Source organism: Capra hircus, chromosome 19, assembly GCF_001704415.2.
Source record: "Capra hircus breed San Clemente chromosome 19, ASM170441v1, whole genome shotgun sequence".
NCBI classification, from domain to species: domain Eukaryota; kingdom Metazoa; phylum Chordata; class Mammalia; order Artiodactyla; family Bovidae; genus Capra; species Capra hircus.
In genome coordinates this window covers 1942244-1953714 of record NC_030826.1, presented here as the reverse complement: position 1 = coordinate 1953714, position 11471 = coordinate 1942244, and the positions used below count along the sequence as shown (strand labels likewise).

The following is an 11471-nucleotide window of genomic DNA, read 5'->3' as shown; positions in this document are numbered from 1 at the left end:
GGAACATATGTGTACCTGTGGCTGATTCATGGCAAAAACCATCCCAAAACTGTAAAATACTTATTGGTCAATTAAATTAATTTTAAAAAGTCATCACATTAAATAAATATGTCACTTGGAAATAAAGGGGTGGGCACATACATGTGTTGAGAACACAGTGGTTGAAAAGGGAGGAACTGTTAATATAGGCACGTGTCTCAGAAGTTCAGGCTTTCAGACAGGGGTTTCATAATACTAGATGGCTTAATTGTTCACAATATTAAGTGGCATTTGGAATTAGCTACAGTAAGGGATTTAAAGTTGCCTGGAGGATGGGCACAGAAAGGCTGATTCTGCATGCTCTGTCATTTGGGAGGGTGGAGCTGCTGTGCCTTCCTGTTGACCTCTGTCTTGCAAAAGGTACAGAAATAGGAGGGATGGATTTAGTCATCTGCCATCATTCCTTTCACTGGATCGTTCTCTCTCATCTCACCTGGCTGTCTCTTCCTTTCTTCCATCCTTTGAATGTTGTCCATAGTCAGGTCAACCCACTTATTGAGCAGACCAAACAGATGTCTGTTTGTTGTAAACAGATGCCATGTTTGCTTTCTAGTAAGTTTTTCCACTTTATTCTGCAAGCATCCCCCACCACTTGAACTTTACAATGTCCAGTTTGTATGCACACAAGTATGGAATATCTCTCTGATTTATAAGTTCTTGATTCCAATTAGGACTCAATAGTCCTTGGCCTGTTTTGAAATATTTAAATTATTCTGAGTCTTCTTCTGCTTTGTAATGCTTACTAAGTACTTTGTCTCTATCTACAATGTCTATATAATGGCTTCCACATGTTTCCATGCCTGAGTCTCCAGTTAATGTACATTCTCCTGGGTGCCAAGATCTGGTTTTTGCCAGGTTTCAATTTTAATCAAAAAGCCTTCTTTCATGTACTCACTTATATTGACAGGTCTGCAATAAGAGTTATCATGCCATGCTTTTTCAAATATATTCATGGTTCCTTCTTGGACCAGCATTTGAACAAATATGGACAATTTGCTCTGTAAGTGGTAGACATTGTGTGTGTGTGTGTGTGTGTGTGTGTGTGTGTGTGTGTAGTGGCCTTTCTCACTGTTCTTTTCATAGGTGGTGTTTGCCAAGACCTTCACATTTTCACCATCACCCATTTCATTTCCACTGGCCCCAGCCATGGAATACAGCTGCTCTACTTGATATTCTTCTACAGACATAGGTAGGATGACCCCATACTCTTGAGCAGGATTATGTTTCTTCCAAGATGCAGAGCTACTGACTGGCTACCCAGCTTCCAGTGATCTTCCCAGCAGTGGCATTTATGGCTCAACTGGACTGCCTGTGCTACTTCTTGTGGCCTGCTTTGTCTCCACCACCCTTGTGGTCAATACTCACACCCCTGCTACTCCTGCCTTGCTTTTCCATCAGTCATTTCTTTTAAAAACAAGGCAAGATACCAGTTGAAAGAAAGCTATAAGATAGTGATGAAATTAATCAAAGATGACACAGACAAAATGATATATCATATTGTGGGATTAGAAGAATCAATGATGTGAAAATGACTACAATATCCAAAGTAACCCATAGTTTTAATGCAATCCTATCAAATTAGCAATGACATTTTTCACAGAATTAGAATAAAACAATTTACAATTTGTATGGAAACACAAAAGACCCCAAATAGCCAAAACTATCTTGAGAAAGAAAGGCATAGGCTGGATGAATCAGGCTCCTTGGTTTCAGATGATACTACAAAGCTGCAGTAAGTGAGACTGTATGGTACTATCACAGAAATAGAAAAAAAGTGTTTCTGATCTCATTTATTGCATTATTCATTATATTTTGACTCTTTTTTATTTCTTCTAGGTCCTTGTTAAACCTTTCTTGCATCTTCTCAATCCTTGTCTCTAGCCTATTTATCTGTGATTCCATTTTGATTTCAAGATTTTGGATCATTTTCACTATCAATATTCGGAATTCCTTCTCCGGTAGATTCCCTACTTCTTCCACTTTTGTTTGGTTTGGTGGGCAACTCTCCTGTTCCTTTACCTGCTGTGTATTCCTCTGTCTCTTCATCTTGGTTATATTGCTGCGTTTGGGGTGGCCTTTCTATATTCTGGGAATTTGTGGAGTTCTCTTTATTATGGAGCTTCCTCACTTTGGGTGGGTTTCTATCAGTGGCTTGTCAAGGTTTCCTGGTTAGGGAGGCTTGTGTTGGAGTTTTGGTGGGTGGAGCTGGGTTTCTTCTCTCTGGAGTGCAGTGGAGTGACCCGTAATGGGTTACGAGACATCAAAGGTTTTGGGATAATTTTGAGCTGCCTGTATATTGAAGCTCAGGGGAGTGTTCCTGTGTTGCTGGAGAATTTGCGTGGTATGTCTTGTTTTGGAATTTGTTGGCCCTTGGGTGGAACTTGGTTTCGGTGTAGGTATGAAGGCATTAGATGGGCTCCTATTGCTTAATGTTCCTTGAATTCAAGAGTTCTCTAATGTTTTCAGGCTTTGGATTTAAGCCTCCTGCTTCTGGTTTTCAGTTTTATTTTTACAGTAGCCTCTAGACTTCTCCATCTATACAGCACTGATGATAAAACATCTAGGTTAAAGATGAAAAGTTTCTCCACTAATAGATGGAGAAATATACCATGTTCATGGATCGGAAGAATCAATATAGTGAAAAAGAGTATACTACCCAAAGCAATTTACAAATTCAATGCAATCCCTGTCAAGCTATCAGCCACATTTTTCACAGAACTAGAACAAATAATTTCAAGATTTGTATGGAAATACAAAAAACCTCGAATAGCCAAAGCAATCTTGAGAAAGAAGAATGGAACTGGAGGAATCAACTTGCCTGACTTCAGGCTCTACTACAAAGCCACTGTCATCAAGACAGTATGGTACTGGCACAAAGACAGACATATAGATCAATGGAACAAAATAGAAAGCCCAGAGATAAATCCACACACATATGGACACCTTATCTTTGACAAAGGAGGCAAGAATATACAATGGAGTAAAGACAATCACTTTAACAGTGGTGCTGGGAAAACTGGTCAACCACTTGTAAAAGAATGAAACTAGATCACTTTCTAACACCGTACACAAAAATAAACTCAAAATGGATTAAAGATCTAAATGTAAGATCAGAAACTATAAAACTCCTAGAGGAGAACATAGGCAAAACACTCTCAGACATAAATCACAGCAGGATCCTCTATGATCCACCTCCCAGAATTCTGGAAATAAAAGCAAAAATAAACAAATGGGATCTAATTAAAATTAAAAGCTTCTGTACAACAAAGGAAAATATAAGCAAGGTGAAAAGACAGCCTTCTGAATGGGAGAAAATAATAGCAACTGAAACAACTGACAAACAACTAATCTCAAAAATATACAAGCAACTTATGCAGCTCAATTCCAGAAAAATAAACGACCCAATCAAAAAATGGGCTAAAGAACTAAATAGACATTACTCCAAAGAAGACATACGGATGGCTAACAAACACATGAAAAGATGCTCAACATCACTCATTATTAGAGAAATGCAAATCAAAACCACAATGAGGTACCACTTCACACCAGTCAGAATGGCTGCGATCCAAAAATCTACAAGCAATAAATGCTGGAGAGGGTGTGGAGAAAAGGGAACCCTCCTACACTGTTGGTGGGAATGCAAACTAGTACAGCCACTATGGAGAACAGTGTGGAGATTCCTTAAAAAATTGCAAATAGAACTACCTTATGACCCAGCAATCCCACTTCTGGGCATACACACCGAGGAAACCAGAATTGAAAGAGACACATGTACCCCAATGTTCATCGCAGCACTGTTTACAATAGCCAGGACATGGAAACAACCTAGATGTCCATCAGCAGATGAATGGATAAGAAAGCTGTGGTACATATACACAATGGAGTATTATTCAGCCATTAAAAAGAATTCATTTGAATCAGTTCTGATGAGATGGATGAAACTGGAGCCAATTATACAGCCAGAAAGAAAAACACCAATACAGTATACTAACACATATATATGGAATTTAGGAAGATGGCAATGACGACCCTGTATGCAAGACAGGAAAAAAGACACAGATGTGTATACCGGACTTTTGGACTCAGAGGGAGAGGGAGAGGGTGGGATGATTTGGGAGAATGGGAATTCTAACATGTATACTGTCATGTAAGAATTGAATCACCAGTCCATGTCTGACATAGGGTGCAGCTTGCTTGGGGCTGGTGCATGGGGATGACCCAGAGAGATGTTGTGGGGAGGGAGGTGGGAGGGGGGTTCATGTTTGGGAATGCATGTAAGAATTAAAGATTTTAAAATTTAAAAAAAATAAAAAAATTAAAAAATAGAAAAAAAGAGAGAGAGAGAGAAACAACAACAACAACAACAACATATTAACAGCATAGGATAGAAAGTCCATAAACAAACCCACCCACCCAATGTCACCTAATCAATGAGAAAGGAGAAAGGGAGAAAAGACAACCTCTTCAACAAATGTGTTGTGAAAACTGGACGGCTACATATAAAAGAACAAAATTAGAACACTCCATAACACCACACACACACACACACACACACACAGACACAATTGATTAAATGTCTAAATGTAAATCAGGACACTATAAAACTTTCAGAGAAAAGCATAGGTAAAACACTCTGACATACACAACACAAAGACTTTTTTGATTCACTTCCTAAAGTAATGAAAGTAAAATCACCAGTCTATGTCCGAAGCAGGATACAGCATGCTTGGTGCTGGTGCACGGGGATGACCCAGAGGGATGTTGTTGGGAGGGAGGTGGGATGGGGGTTCATGTTTGGGATCGAATGTACACCCGTGGAGGATTCATGTCAATGTATGGCAAAACCAATACAGTATTGTAAAGTAAAATAAAGTAAAAATAAAAATTAAAAAAATAGACAAATGAGACCTAATTAAACTGAATAGCTTTTGCACACCAAATAAATCCACAAACAAGATTACAAAACAACCTTCAGAATGGGAGAAAATATTTGCAAACAAAGCAATTGACAAGAGATTAATCTCCAAAATGTATGAACAGCTCATGCAGCTCAATATCAAAAAGAGAAACTGAATCAAACAACGGGTGAAGACTTAAATAGATATTTCACTAAAGCAGACATACAGATGGGCATCAAACATATGAAGAAATATCAACATTTCTAATTATTAGAGAAATTCAAATCAAAGTTACAATATGGTATAAAGTTAAATTCTCAGAATGGCCATCATCAAAATATCTACAAACAATAAATGCTAGAGAGAGTGTGGAGAAAATGGAATTATCTTACACCTTTGATGGGAATGTAAATTGATACAGCCACTATGGAGAACAGTGTGGCTGTTCCTTAAAAAGCTAAAAATAGAGCTACGATATAACCCAGCAATCCCGCTCCTGGACATATACTCAGAGAAAATTATAATTTAAAAAGCTGCATGCAGCCAAGTGTTCATGGAAGTAATATTCACAATAACCAGAACATGAAAGCAACCTAAATGTCTATAAAAAGAATAATGGATACAGAAGATGTAGTACATATATACAATGGAATATTACTCAGCATTAAAGGCAATAAACATTGTGTCTTTAGCAGAGATGTGGATGGACCTAGAGACTGACATATAAAGTGAATCCAAATAGAGGAAAAAACAAATAGCATATTAAAACATATATGTGGAATCTAGAAAAAAATTGTATAGGTGATTTTATTTGCAAAGTAGAAATAGAGATGTACAGAACAAATATATGGGTAAGAGGGAAAGGGAGAAATTAGGAGATTTGAGTTGACATATAGACAGTATTATGTATAAAATGGGCTGCTCTAGTGGCTCAAATGGTAAAGAATCTGCCTGCAATGCTGGAGTCCTGGGTTTGATCCCTGGGTTTGGAAGATTCCCTGGAGAAAGAAATGGCAACTCATTCTAGTATTCTTGCCTGAAGAATTCTGAGACAGAGGAGCCTGACAGGCTACAGTCCATGGGGTCACAAAGAGACAAAACAGAACAAAAAACACTCTCACTTTCACTTTCATGTATAAAATAGATAACTAATGGGAACTTTCTTTATAGCACAGGGAACTCAGTGTTTTGTGGTGAAAATGGGAAGGAAATTTAAGAAAAGAGGGGATAAATGTATACATATAGTTGATTTATTTTGCTGTATAATGGAAACTGATACAGCAGTGTAAAACACCTATACTTTAACTTAAAAAATGCAAAAGAAAACAAAATTGATTGTGGTGATGATTACATATATCTGTGAAATAAAAAACAAACAAACAAACAAACAAACATTGAATTGTACACTTTGAATGGATGCATTCTGTGGCATGGTACATGAATTATGGTACCAAAAAACTCTTAGAAATAAATAACAAACCTACATAATTTTTATAGAATTGTGCTATTATTTTGTATGTCGTACAGTTGTGTGTGTGTGTGTGCTTCAGTTCAGTTCAGTCGCTTAGTCATGTCTGACTCCTTGCAACCCCATGAATCGCAGCACCAGGCCTCCCTGTCCACCACCATCTCCCGGAGTTCACTCAGACTCACGTCCATCGAGTCAGTGATGCCATCCAACCATCTCATCCTCTATCGTCCCCTTATCTTCCTGCCCCTAATCCCTCCCAGCATCACAGTCTTTTCCAATAAGTCAACTTTTCGCATGAGGTGGCCAAAGTACTGGAGTTTTCAGCTTCAGCATCATTCCTTCCAAAGAAATCCCAAGACTGATCTCCTACAGAATGGACTGGTTGGATCCCCTTGCAGTCCAAGGGACTCTCAAGAGTCTTCTCCCACACCACAGTTCAAAAGCATCAATTCTTCGGTGCTCAGCCTTCTTCACAGTCCAACTCTCACATCCATACATGACCACAGGAGAAACCAGAGTCTTGACTAGACAGACCTTAGTCGACAAAGTAATGTCTCTGCTTTTGAATATGCTTTCTAGGTTGGTCATAACTTTTCTCCCAAGGAGTAAGCGTCTTTTAATTTCATGGCTGCAATCACCATCTGCAGTGATTTTGGAGCACCCCAAAATAAAGTCTGACACTTTTTCCACTGTTTCCCCATCTGTTTCCCATTAAGTGATGGGACCGGATGCCGTGATATTCGTTTTCTGAATGTTGAGCTTTAAGGCAACTTTGTCACTCTCCTCTTTCAGTTTCATCAAGAATCTTTTTAGTTCCTCTTCACTTTCTGCCATAAGGGTGGTGTAATTTGCATATCTGAGGTTATTGATATTTCTCCTGGCAATCTTGATTCCAGCTTGTGTTTCTTCCAGTCCAGCATTTCTCATGATGTACTCTGCATAGAAGTGAAATAAGCAGGGTGACAATATACAGCCTTGATGTACTCCTTTTCCTATGTGAAACTAGTCTGTTGTTCCATGCCCAGTTCTAACTGTTGCTTCCTGACTTGCATACAGGTTTCTCAAGAGGCAGGTCAGGTGGTCTGGTATTATATTACATATATTATCAATCCATTAATATTTCCTCTAGTGCTTGCTTTTTGAAACCAAACCTAAATCTTTGATATGATCAATAAAATTGATGAAACATCAAAGACAGATATACCAGGAAAAAAAGAAAGAGAGAAACACAAGTTATCAATTATGAAAATAATTGAGGTGACATCATTACATATTTTACAGACAAAAAATAATAATAAGGAATGTTATGGACAACTCTCAGCTAATAATATAGACATTAAATTGCAATATTGTTTTTTTTTTCTGTGTATGTACGTGTGTTTCTGTAAATTTGTGTATTATAATTTAAAAAATGAGTTAAAACAAGGAAAAAAGTTATGCATTAATACATAAAAGTAAATTTAAAAATAAAGTAATTTTTGCATTATAAAGACAATCCAAGGAGCATTTGTTCTAATATATGAGCAGCTTTTTCAGTTCAGTTCAGTCCCTCAGTCATGTCCAACTCTTTGAAACCTCATGGACTGCAGCACGCCAGGCCTCCCTGTCCATCACCAACTTCCAGAGGTAACCCAAATTCATGTCCATTGAGTCGGTGATGCCATCTAACCATTTCATCCTCTGTTGTCCCCTTCTCCTCCTACCCACAATCATCCCCAGCATTTGGGTCTTTTCAAATGAGTCAGTTCTTCACATGAGGTGGCTAGAGTATTGCAGTTTCAGCTTGAACATCAGCCATTAAAATGAACACCCAGGACTGATCTCCTTTGGGATTGAATGGATTGGATCTCCTTGCAGACTAAGAGATTCTCAAGAGTCTTCCCCAACAACACAGTTCAATAGAATCAATTCTTTGATGCTCAGCTTTCTTTATAGCCCATCTCTCACATCCATACGTGACTACTGGAAAAATCATAGCCTTGACTAGATGGACCATTGTTGGCAAAGTAATCTCTCTGCTTTTTAATCTGCTGTCTAAGTTGGTCACAACTTTCCTCCCAAGGAGTAAATGTCTATTTTCATGGCTGCAGTCACCATCTGCAGTGATTTTGGAATAAAAAAAAAAAAAAAGTCAGCCGCTGTTTCCACTTTTTCCCTATCTATTTTTCATGAAGTGATGGGACCAGATGCCATGATCTTAGTTTTCTGAATGTTGAGTTTTAAGCCAACTTTTTAACTCTCCTCTTTCACTTTCATCAAGAAGCTCTTTAGTTCTTTACTTTCTGGCATAAGTGTGGTGTCATCTGCATATCTGAGGTTTTTGGTATCTCTCCAGGCAAGCTTGATTCCAGCTTGTGTTTCATCCAGCCCAGTGTTTCTCATTATGTACTTTGCATATAAGTTAAATAAGCCTGGTGACAATATACTGCCTTGAAGTATTCCTTTTCCAAGTTGGAAACAGTCTGTTGTTCCATGTCCAGTTTGAACTGTTGCTTCCTGACCTGCATACAGGTTTCTCAAGAGGCAGGTCAGGTGGTCTGGGATTCCCATCTCTTTCAGAATTTTCCACAGTTTATTGTGATCCACACAGTCAAAGGCTTCGGCATAGTCAATAAAGCAGAAATAGATGTTTTTCTGTAACTCTCTTGCTTTTTTGATAATCCAGCAGATGCTTGGCAATTTGATCTCTGGTTCCTCTGCCTTTTCTAAAACTAGCTTGAATACTTGGAAGTTCATGATTCATGTATAATTGACACCTCGCTTGGAGAGTTTTGATCACTGCTTTGCTATCGTGTGAGACGAGTGCAATTGTGTGGTACTTTGAGCATTCTTTGGCATTGCCTTTCTTTGGGATCAAAATGAAAACTGACCTTTTCCAGTCCTGTGGCCACTGCTTAGTTTTCCAGATTTGTTGGCATATTTAGTGTAGCACTTTCACAGCATCATCTTTTAGGATTTGGAATAGCTCCACTGAAATTCCATCACCTCCACTAGCTTTGTTTGTGGTGATGCTTCCTAAGGCCCACTTGACTTCACATTCCAGGATGTCTGGCTCTAGGTGAGTTATCACACCATCGTGATTATCTGGGTCATAAAGGTCTTTTTCCTATAGTTCTTCTGTGTATTCTTGCCACCTCTTCTTAATATCTTCTGCTTCTGTTAGGTCCATACCATTTCTGTCCTTTATTGAGCACATCGTTGTAAGAAGTGTTCCCTTGGTATCACTAATTTTCTTGAACAGATCTCTAGCCTTTCCCATTCTATTGTTTTCCTCTATTTCTTTGCATTGATCATTGAGAAAGGCGTTCTTATCTCTCCTTGCTATTCTTTGGGACTGTTCATTCAAATGGGTATATCTTTCCTTTTCTCCAATGATTTTGGCTTTTCTTCTTTTACAGCTATTTGTAAGGCCTCCTCAGATAGCCATTTTACTGTTTTGTATTTATTTTTCTTGGTTATTGTCTTGCTTCCTGTCACCTATATAATGTCCCAAACCTTTGTCCATAGTTCACCAGGCACTCTGTCTCTCAGATCTAGTCCCTTAAAGATATTTCTCACTTCCACTGTATAATCATAAGGGATTTAATTAGGTCATACCTGAATGGTCTAATGGTTTTCCCCACATTCTTCAATTTAAGTCTGAATTTGGCAATAAGGAGTTCATGATCTGAGCCACAGTCATCTCCCGGTCTTGTTTGTGCTGACTGTATAGAGCTTCTCCATCTTTGGCTGCAAAACATATAATCTATCTGATTTTAGTGTTGGCCATCTGGTGATGTCCATCTGTACAGTCTTCTCTTGTGGTGGAAGAAGGTGTTTGCTATGACCAGCGTGTTCTCTTGGCAAAACTCCATTAGCCTTTGCCCTGCTTTATTCTGTCCCCAAGGCAAATCTGCCTGTTATTCCCAGGGGGTTCTTGACTTCCTTTTTCATTCCAGTCCTGTATAATGAAAAGGAAATCTTTTTTGGATGTTATTTCTAAAAGGTCTTGTAGGTCTTCATAGAACTGTTCAATTTCAGCTTCTTCATCATTACTGGTCAGGGCATAGACTTAGATTACTGTGATATTGCATGTTTTGCCTTGGAAATGAACAGAAATCATTCTGTCTTTTTTGAGATTGCATCCAAGTACTGCATTTTGGACTCTTTTGTTGACTATGATGGCTACTCCATTTCTTCTAAAGGATTCTTTCTCACAATAGTAGATATAATGGTCATCTGAGTTAAATTTCTGTCCATTTTAGTTTGCTGATTCCTACAATTTCGACATTCACTCTTGCCATCTCCTGTTTGACCATTTCCAATTTGCCTTGATTCATGGACCTAACATTCCAGATTCTTATGCAATATTGCTCTTTACAGCATTGAACCTTGCATCCATTACCAGTCACATCCACAACTGGGTGTTGTTTTTTCTTTGGCTCTGTCCTTTCACTCTTTCTGAAGTTATTTCTCCATTGATCTCCAGTAACATATTGGGCACCTACTGACCTGGGAAGTTCATCTTTCAATGTCCTATCTTTTTGCTTTTTCATACTGTTCATGTGGTTCTCAAGGCAAGAATACTGAAGTGGTTTGTCATTCTTTACTCCAGTTGATCACACTTTCTCAGAACTCTCCACCATCACCTGTCACTCTTGGGTGGCCCTACATGGCATGCCTTAGTTTCATTGAGTTAAACAAGGTTGTGGTCCATGTGATCAAATTGTTTGTTGTTGTTGTTGTTGTTGTTGTTGTTAGGTTTCTATGACTGTGGTTTCAGTCTGTCTGCCCTCTGATGCCCTCTCTCAGTGCCTACTGTCTTTCTGGGGTTTCTCTTACCTTGCATGTGGGGTATCTCCACATGACCTCTGCTCCTGACATTGAACGTGGGGTAGCAGCAGCTTTTTGAAGCAGTATGTATGAAAAAAAAAAAAGATGCATGGATTGGATCTCCTTGCTGTTCAAGGGACTCTCAAAAATCTTCTCCAGCATCAAAAGCCTAAATTATTCAGTGCTCAGCTTTTTTTATGGCCCAACTCTCACATTTCTACATAACTCCTGGAAAGACCATAGCTTTGACT

At 38.6% G+C, this 11471-nt stretch overlaps 1 pseudogene; it reads right to left on the bottom strand.

Moving 5' to 3' along the window:
• Positions 360-11236, bottom strand: LOC102178940 (annotated as a pseudogene).